We start from the raw sequence: 7,112 nt of genomic DNA on the forward strand, positions 1-7,112 counted from the left end.
GCTGAATAAGAAAGGAGGGTTTAACATTGACCAGACTGCACTGCCCCTGATATCTGTCAGCTCATCCTTTATATTCAGTGGTTTCTCGCCCTTTGGTTGGCTGCAGTGTATCGGATATCACGTTGGCCTCACAAGCAAAAGGTCCCCGGTGGATCCGTTTTCTCTCAGTCAACGTTATCCATTTATTGAAGTGAAATAAAGAGCAATTAAGGAATAAGGGAGCCCTTTTTCCAGGAGAATAAATAACAAATAAAAACAGCAAATGCTGGAAATCTCAGCAGGTCAGGCAGCATTGGCCGGGAGAATAGATTCGCCTCCGATTGTTCATCCGCAGAAAGGTTAAACATAATGTTTCTGCCCGGGATTGAACCATGGACCTATTGCGTGTAAAGAAAATGTGATAAACACAACACAAGTTTCAACAGCAAGTTTCAACATCTGGGACGGAGCCAACAGGCGCCTGGCTGCAATGAGCGATAAAAACCTGCCTTGGGTAGAAGCCCGGCTAGCTCAGTCGGTCGAGCATGAGACTCTTAATCTCAGGATCGTGGGTTCAAGCCCCACGTTAGGTGAATAAGTTTTTTTAAACTTTTATTTTGCTTTCACGGGAAAACATCATTAATTAACTGATCAATTGGAGAGGCTGGGTCCGTTTCATTTGGAATAGAGTATTTGTCCTCCAGGATCGATAGTTTCCTTGCTGAATCACAATAACCAGCCCCTATATCTCCCTCTGGATGTTCTGGGGTCTCTCGTACATTCCCAGTCGTGTGGTCACCCCTTTTCTTTTCTCCAATTCAATCCATATGGCCTCGTTCAAAAGATCTGTCTATATCCACATTAAATTATTCAATGACCCAGCCTCCACAGCTCTCTGGGGCAGAGAGCTCGAAAGATTCATCACCCTCTGAGAGAAGAAATTCCTCCTCATCTCCGTTTTAAATGGGCGACCCTTAAACGTTCAGGAAATATGGGGTTATGGGGATCAGCCATGATCGTATTGAATGGTGGAGCAGGCTGAAGCGACCATGTGGCCGACTCCTGCTCCGACTTCTTATGTTCTTATGACCCCTTATTCTGAAACTGTGCCCCCAAGTTCTAGATTCCCCCACAAGGGGAAACATAGAAACAAAGAAAATAGGTGCAGTAGTCGGCCATTCGGCCCTTCGAGCCTGCACCGCCATTCACTATGATCAGAGCTGATCATTCCCTCAGTACCCCTTTCCTGCTTTCTCCCCATGCCCCTCGAATCGTTTAGCCATAAGGGACATATCGAACTCCTTTTTGAATGTGTGGGTTAATTCCCGTGAAAGTGACATAAAAGTTTAAGGAAAATTATTCATGCAAGGTGGGGCTCGGACGCATGACCTAAAAATTAAAAATCTAAAGCTCTACAGATCAGCTAGCCAGGCTTGCCCACATCAACTTTCTCAATGGTGACCTCCACGATGTTGGTGTGTATTAGTCAAAGGAACATAAGAAAGAGGAGCAGGAGTCGGCCATACGGCCCCTCGAGCCTATTCCACCATTTAATAAGATCATGGCTGATCCGATCATGGACTCAGCTTCACTTCCCCGCCCGCTGCCCATAACCCCTTAACCATTTATTGTTTAAGAAACTATCTATTCCTGTCCTAAATATATTCAATTTCCCAGCTTCCACAACTCTCTGGGACCGTGAATTCCACAGATTTGCAGCCCTCTGAGAGAAGAAATTCCTCCTTATCTCAGTTTTATTCTAAGATCATGCCCCTAGTTCTAGTCTCACCCATCGGTGGAAACATCCTCTCTGCATCCACTGTTAGTGAAAATACATTCACATAGACTCTGGTAAGGTAAGAGAGACAACTTTATTGCTTACAGAGCTCTGGGAGAAGGGTTGAGATCCAGCGATCTCCCAGAGTGCCTTGTGCCGCGGGGTTATAAGCAGTTTACAGGGGGCGGAATACCATCATTTAAATTCATTTACATACAACCAATCGATCCATATAGCAACGCAATTCATTTACATTCAACTTTTTAGACCTCGTGAAACCTGATAGCATGGTGCGAGTTAGGGGGCCCTTCCTCTTTATCTTCTTTGGTGGTTAGTTTTTCTGTTACAAAGCTTTCGATGAAAGAGTGACCTGCACTTGTTGCTACCGAGTTCATATCAGTGACAGCAGATAGACTTCTTGGTACAAAGTTCATTTTGTAGTGGCTTACCCCATCATGCTTTGCTATGTCTGAAAATCCACTCCAACACCGTCTTTCTATTCTCGTAAAACCAGCTCCTGAAGTATCGGCCCGCTGTGTAGGTTAAAGCTCTGGTTATATTCCTAACATTACTTCAACCACAACGTTTCTGCAGTGTTGCGTTTATCACATTTGTCTCACATGCGAAAAGTCCCTGGTTCAAACCCAGGCGGAAACATTATTTTGGAGGCTATTTTTGCTGTAAATAAATTGAACAAAAGTCGCCCAAGGTTCCTTGTCGCATGAACAGCTAAAATGTTAAACCAGTCTCCGAAAGGCAGAGTGTATAAAGTCAGATAGGGGAGAAAACTTCATCAATGATTCAAGCTGCTTAAATGATTAACATAAGAACATAAGAAATAGTAACAGGAGTCGGCCATTCGGCCTCTCGATCCTGCTCTGCCATTCAATAAGATCATGGCTGATCGGACCATGGACTCTGAGTTAAGGGACTCGGGGGCCTGTTCTCTCTCCCCTGAGAAGGTTCATGTTCTACATTCCAGCCTCTAAAAGGCACCACTCTGTGTACAGTACTTGCCGGGTTTGAGTCCTGAGGATGAGTCATCCGCCTACAGCCACAGGTCGAGGTCATGAATGCTTGCCTCACGGAGATGGCCTTCTGCAGTGTGACTGTGGTATCCGCTGACAGTAGCTTATGAAGGAGGTCCTCGTGGCCGATTCCAATTACAAAGATATCCCGCAGTGCTTCGGTGGGGTGGTCACCAAAATCACACGGTGCCGCCAGCCTCCTGAGGTCTGCAGCATATTTCGTGATCTCCTGGCGTTCAGGCCGTCGGTGTGTATAAAACCGGTTTCTGGCTGTGAGGATGCTCTCTTTCTGCTTGGGTTGTTCTTGGATCAGTGTTACAAGCTCCTAGTACATCTTGGTCATTGTCTTCGCTGGTGCCAGCAAGTCCCTGACGAGGCCATAGACGGTGGGCCCACAACTGGTTAGCAGGATAGCTATGCGCTTATCAGCCAGTGTGGCCGGGTTGTCACCTGCCAGATCGTTTGCAGTGAAGAAATGGTCGAGCCTCTCCACAAAGGCTATCCAATCATCACCATCGGCGAATTGCTGCAACGTACCAAGGTTAGCCCTTTTCGTGTGAAGGTCCATAATCTCGTCGCCAATTGTTATACCTTCAGATGCACTGATAATTACTCCACGAGACAATGTGTGGTGCTTGAACGTTAGTGACCTTAGTACTTTATTGATAACCACAGAGTGAGGATCACACCTGGTGGCCTGCCTTTTATACTATGCCAGTCACACCTGTACAGGTAAGCTACAAGTCTCCACTGCAGTGTCCTCTGGTGCACAACTTCTAATAGTACAAGCAATAACCATTTAGGACACATGACAGGTGTCACTGTGGAACCATTTCTCTCTCTCAAAGTTAGACACACGACCTTGGGCACCAGGAGTTCTAGGTAGGTAACCATTGACATTCAGGTTCATATATAAATATATATACATATATCGACATGTATCGTAACCGTTCCCTGGTGGTCAAGGGGTTAAGATCCAGCGCAGTAACCTGGTTTCAATTCTCGATCAATTCATCGCATAAAAATAATTGAGGTCTGTGAGACGATTAATAATTGCTGTAATCACCATGAATACGAATACTTTCTGTGATAGACCGAGCTTGCAGGCTATCTGGCTTCCCCTGCCCTTTGCCAGGCACGTGTTCGGGGTTTAATTTTGTAAACTGGGTGAGTTCGCTGATCGCGGGGAGATGGTAGGAGACTCTGTGGCCCCAATGTGAGGAAGTGAACACGGTGGCTGGGTGATTGGTAACATTTATGTCAAGGGCAGCGGAGGAGAAGGATTGAGAACTTTCAGTGTGGGACAGAAGTTGTTTAAGGTTAGCCAAAACATTCCCGATCAGCACAGAGCGAGCTCACTGGTCATTGTTCTTTTTGATATTGTTCTTCCAGAATTAACATTTCATTTGCTGTGTCGAAATAACCAAACCCTTGCTCCAAGGCCTGTCTCACTGTTTCCCCGGTCTCAGGCAGAGATACGCCTGCTGCCCTCAGTTATTTCACGTGACAGGACAAAAAAGTTCAAAATCAACATACAGGTGGCCACAAACAGCATTGAATAGTTAGGATGGCCGAGCGGTTTAAGGTGCTGTGTTCAGGTCACTGTCTTTACTGGAGATGTGGGTTCATGTCCCATTTAATCATTAAGCGGAACCCATTTTTTTTGTCACCACCAACTCCTTAAAAGTGCGATTCAGCAATCCACCTGCACGCTGAACATTTCCGTCTGACCTGGTGCTGAAGTTTGTTCATTCGTTTGTAGACTATCAATCATATATTTTGCTCTGAGAATGTGAGGAACTTTTATCCCGATCTCATTGGATTTAATTTTGGTAATCTGGTGCTGAAAGTGGCGATGTTTCCGCAGTGTAACGGTTAACACGTTCGCCTCACACGCGAAAGCACCTCGGGGGGAAATATTTTCTGGAGCTTTCTCATGCATGTTCAGAGGAGAGTTTGTTCTTCTGTGAAAGGTCAAGAGATCATAAGAACGTAAGAGTTAAGAACAGGAGTCAGGTATTCGGACCATTTTCAAGTTTTCAAGATCTTTTCGCCCGGTTTCGGACCGGGGACCTTTCGTGTGTGAGGCGAATGTGATAACTATTACACTACGGAAACACTGTGGTCGAATCTATCTGAGGATAAAACCAGAGCTCTAAACTACAAAGCTAGCCGAGAATTCAGGAACTTGTTTTAAGAGAATAGAATAAGTGTGCTATATTTAGGAAGGCTGTAAGTGCCTTTTCCACGCATTGGAAACCTTTTCCACGCCTCGGGAACCTACTATCAGCAAGGGCAGACATCGATGACGAGTTCCAATACCGCCTCCAGTGTGCAAGCAGAGCCTTCGTTCACCTGAGGAGGAGAGTGTTTGAAGACCAGGACCTCAAATCTGGCACCAGGCTTATGGTGTGCAGGGCGGTGGTGATACCTGCCCCGCGGTATGGCTCCGAGACATGGACTATATACAGCAGACATCTCAAATCACTGGAGAAATACCACCAGGGCTGTCTCCGCAAGATCCTGCAAATCCCCTGTGAGGACAGACGCACCAGCATCAGTGTTCTCGCTCAGGCCAACATCCCCAGCATTGAAGCAATGAACTCACTCGACAAGCTCCGCTGGGCGGGCCATATTGTCCACATGCCCAACATGAGACTCCCTAAGCAAGCGCTCTACTCAGAACTCCGACACGGTAAGCGAGCCACAGGTGGGCAGAGGAAACGTTTCGGGCACACCCTTAGAGCCTCCCTGATAAAATGCAGCATCCCCACCTGCACTTGGGAGTCCTTGTTCCTTGGGTTGAGTTGCCTGTGCTGCATGATCCGTGCCGGATCGATCATCCTCAACCACGTGGTATGTCACAGCACGTTTGCACATTCACTGGAGGTAACCCATCGTTGTGCAGCCTTTGCACACGTAGTGCTTGAATCTACATTGATGGGCCCGAGTATTACCTCCGCAGTACCAACACGGTGCTAATAGATTCACATTCACCCCCGATGGCGCACTCTGAGTCATCACAGTTCTTGCAGCCACAGACTTATAAACCCTGCCATATGCAGTTCGGCCTGCTAGCGACATCATTTTGTGCACAGTACTTGCCGGTGAGCTTCGATGTTGAGAAGATATCTGTTAGATGTTATCATCCGTGGCCATGCATGCCTGGGCGATCGCGATGTCCCTGCTCAGGTCTCGGGTTTCAGCAGCCAGCAGCTTTCGAAGAATGACCTCGTGGCTGATGCCTAGCACGTAAAAGTCCCACAGCATTTGCCCCAACGCTGCAAGGTCCCGCGAGGTGTCTCAGGTCGGTGACATAATCCGCCAGGTCCTGGTTACAGAGCGATGGTGCGTGTAAAAACGATATCTGGCTATGAGGATACACTCCTTCGGCTTGAGTTCGTCCCAAACCAGTGTGCACAACTCTGAATATTCCTTCTCCGTTGGTTTTGTCAGTGTGAGCAGATTCTGGATGAGGCTGTATATTTTAGGCCCACAGACGGTGAGGAGAACCGCCCTGTGCTTGGCCACGTTAGTGTCTCCTTCCAGCTCGTTGGCCACAAAGTACTGGTCGAGCTGCTCGACGAAGGCTTCCCAATCATCACCCTCTACGGATCTCTCTAATATTCCAACAGCAGCCATGGTTGTGGCAAGGTTCGTATTCTGTTACTCGTCGCCACTTTTTGTGTATAGAAGAACTCCCCGAGGCTGAGTACTGTGAGCAAAACTTAGTGTGAGCTTAGTCTTCTTTATTACAACTCCAGAGTGCCTTATCAACATGGCAGCCAACCTTTTATACTGGCCCTGTACGTGTGGACAGGTGACCATTATGACTCCAACAGTCGCGCCCTCTGGTGGCAAGTATTACATAGTTACATCCTTCACATAATTGTTATCGATAAGAAGTTATAATTCCAATGCATGCCTGAATCATCCGAAAGGAGCCTGGTTTGTAGGACAAGGCTACATATCAGGAAGGAGTGTAGTTAGATGACAAGGGAAGTGATTTTCTGATTATAAGTTTGGAGAATAAAAAGAGTAAATGCTGGAATCACTGAGTAGGCCAGGCAGCATCTGTGGAGAGAGAAACAGAGTTAACGTTTCAGGTTAATGACCTTCCATCAGAAGTTGGGCACTTGTGTTAGGTAATACTATTAAAAGTTTCAATTGTCACGTAGCAGGGGTAAGGAAAATATATAAAATATGGCATTTGGAACAGATAGTTTAGAATCCGATTAATGTTTGATCAATCTGTACACCGAGCTGTGAACTGTAACGTGTTTGACTTCTTCGGCTAACATTCGCATGGTTTGGTGTAAGTACTGAAA

The 7,112-nt window shown here is 46.6% G+C and overlaps 1 non-coding gene across 1 annotated transcript; it reads left to right on the forward strand.

The window, feature by feature from the left end:
• The first annotated feature begins 499 nt into the window (after positions 1–499).
• trnak-cuu (transfer RNA lysine (anticodon CUU)) lies at positions 500–572 on the forward strand. Its single transcript has one exon. It is a non-coding gene; the product is annotated as a tRNA-Lys (tRNA).
• The last annotated feature ends 6,540 nt before the right edge of the window (positions 573–7,112 follow it).

This window comes from Pristiophorus japonicus, unplaced genomic scaffold (assembly GCF_044704955.1).
Source record: "Pristiophorus japonicus isolate sPriJap1 unplaced genomic scaffold, sPriJap1.hap1 HAP1_SCAFFOLD_29, whole genome shotgun sequence".
Classification (NCBI taxonomy): domain Eukaryota; kingdom Metazoa; phylum Chordata; class Chondrichthyes; family Pristiophoridae; genus Pristiophorus; species Pristiophorus japonicus.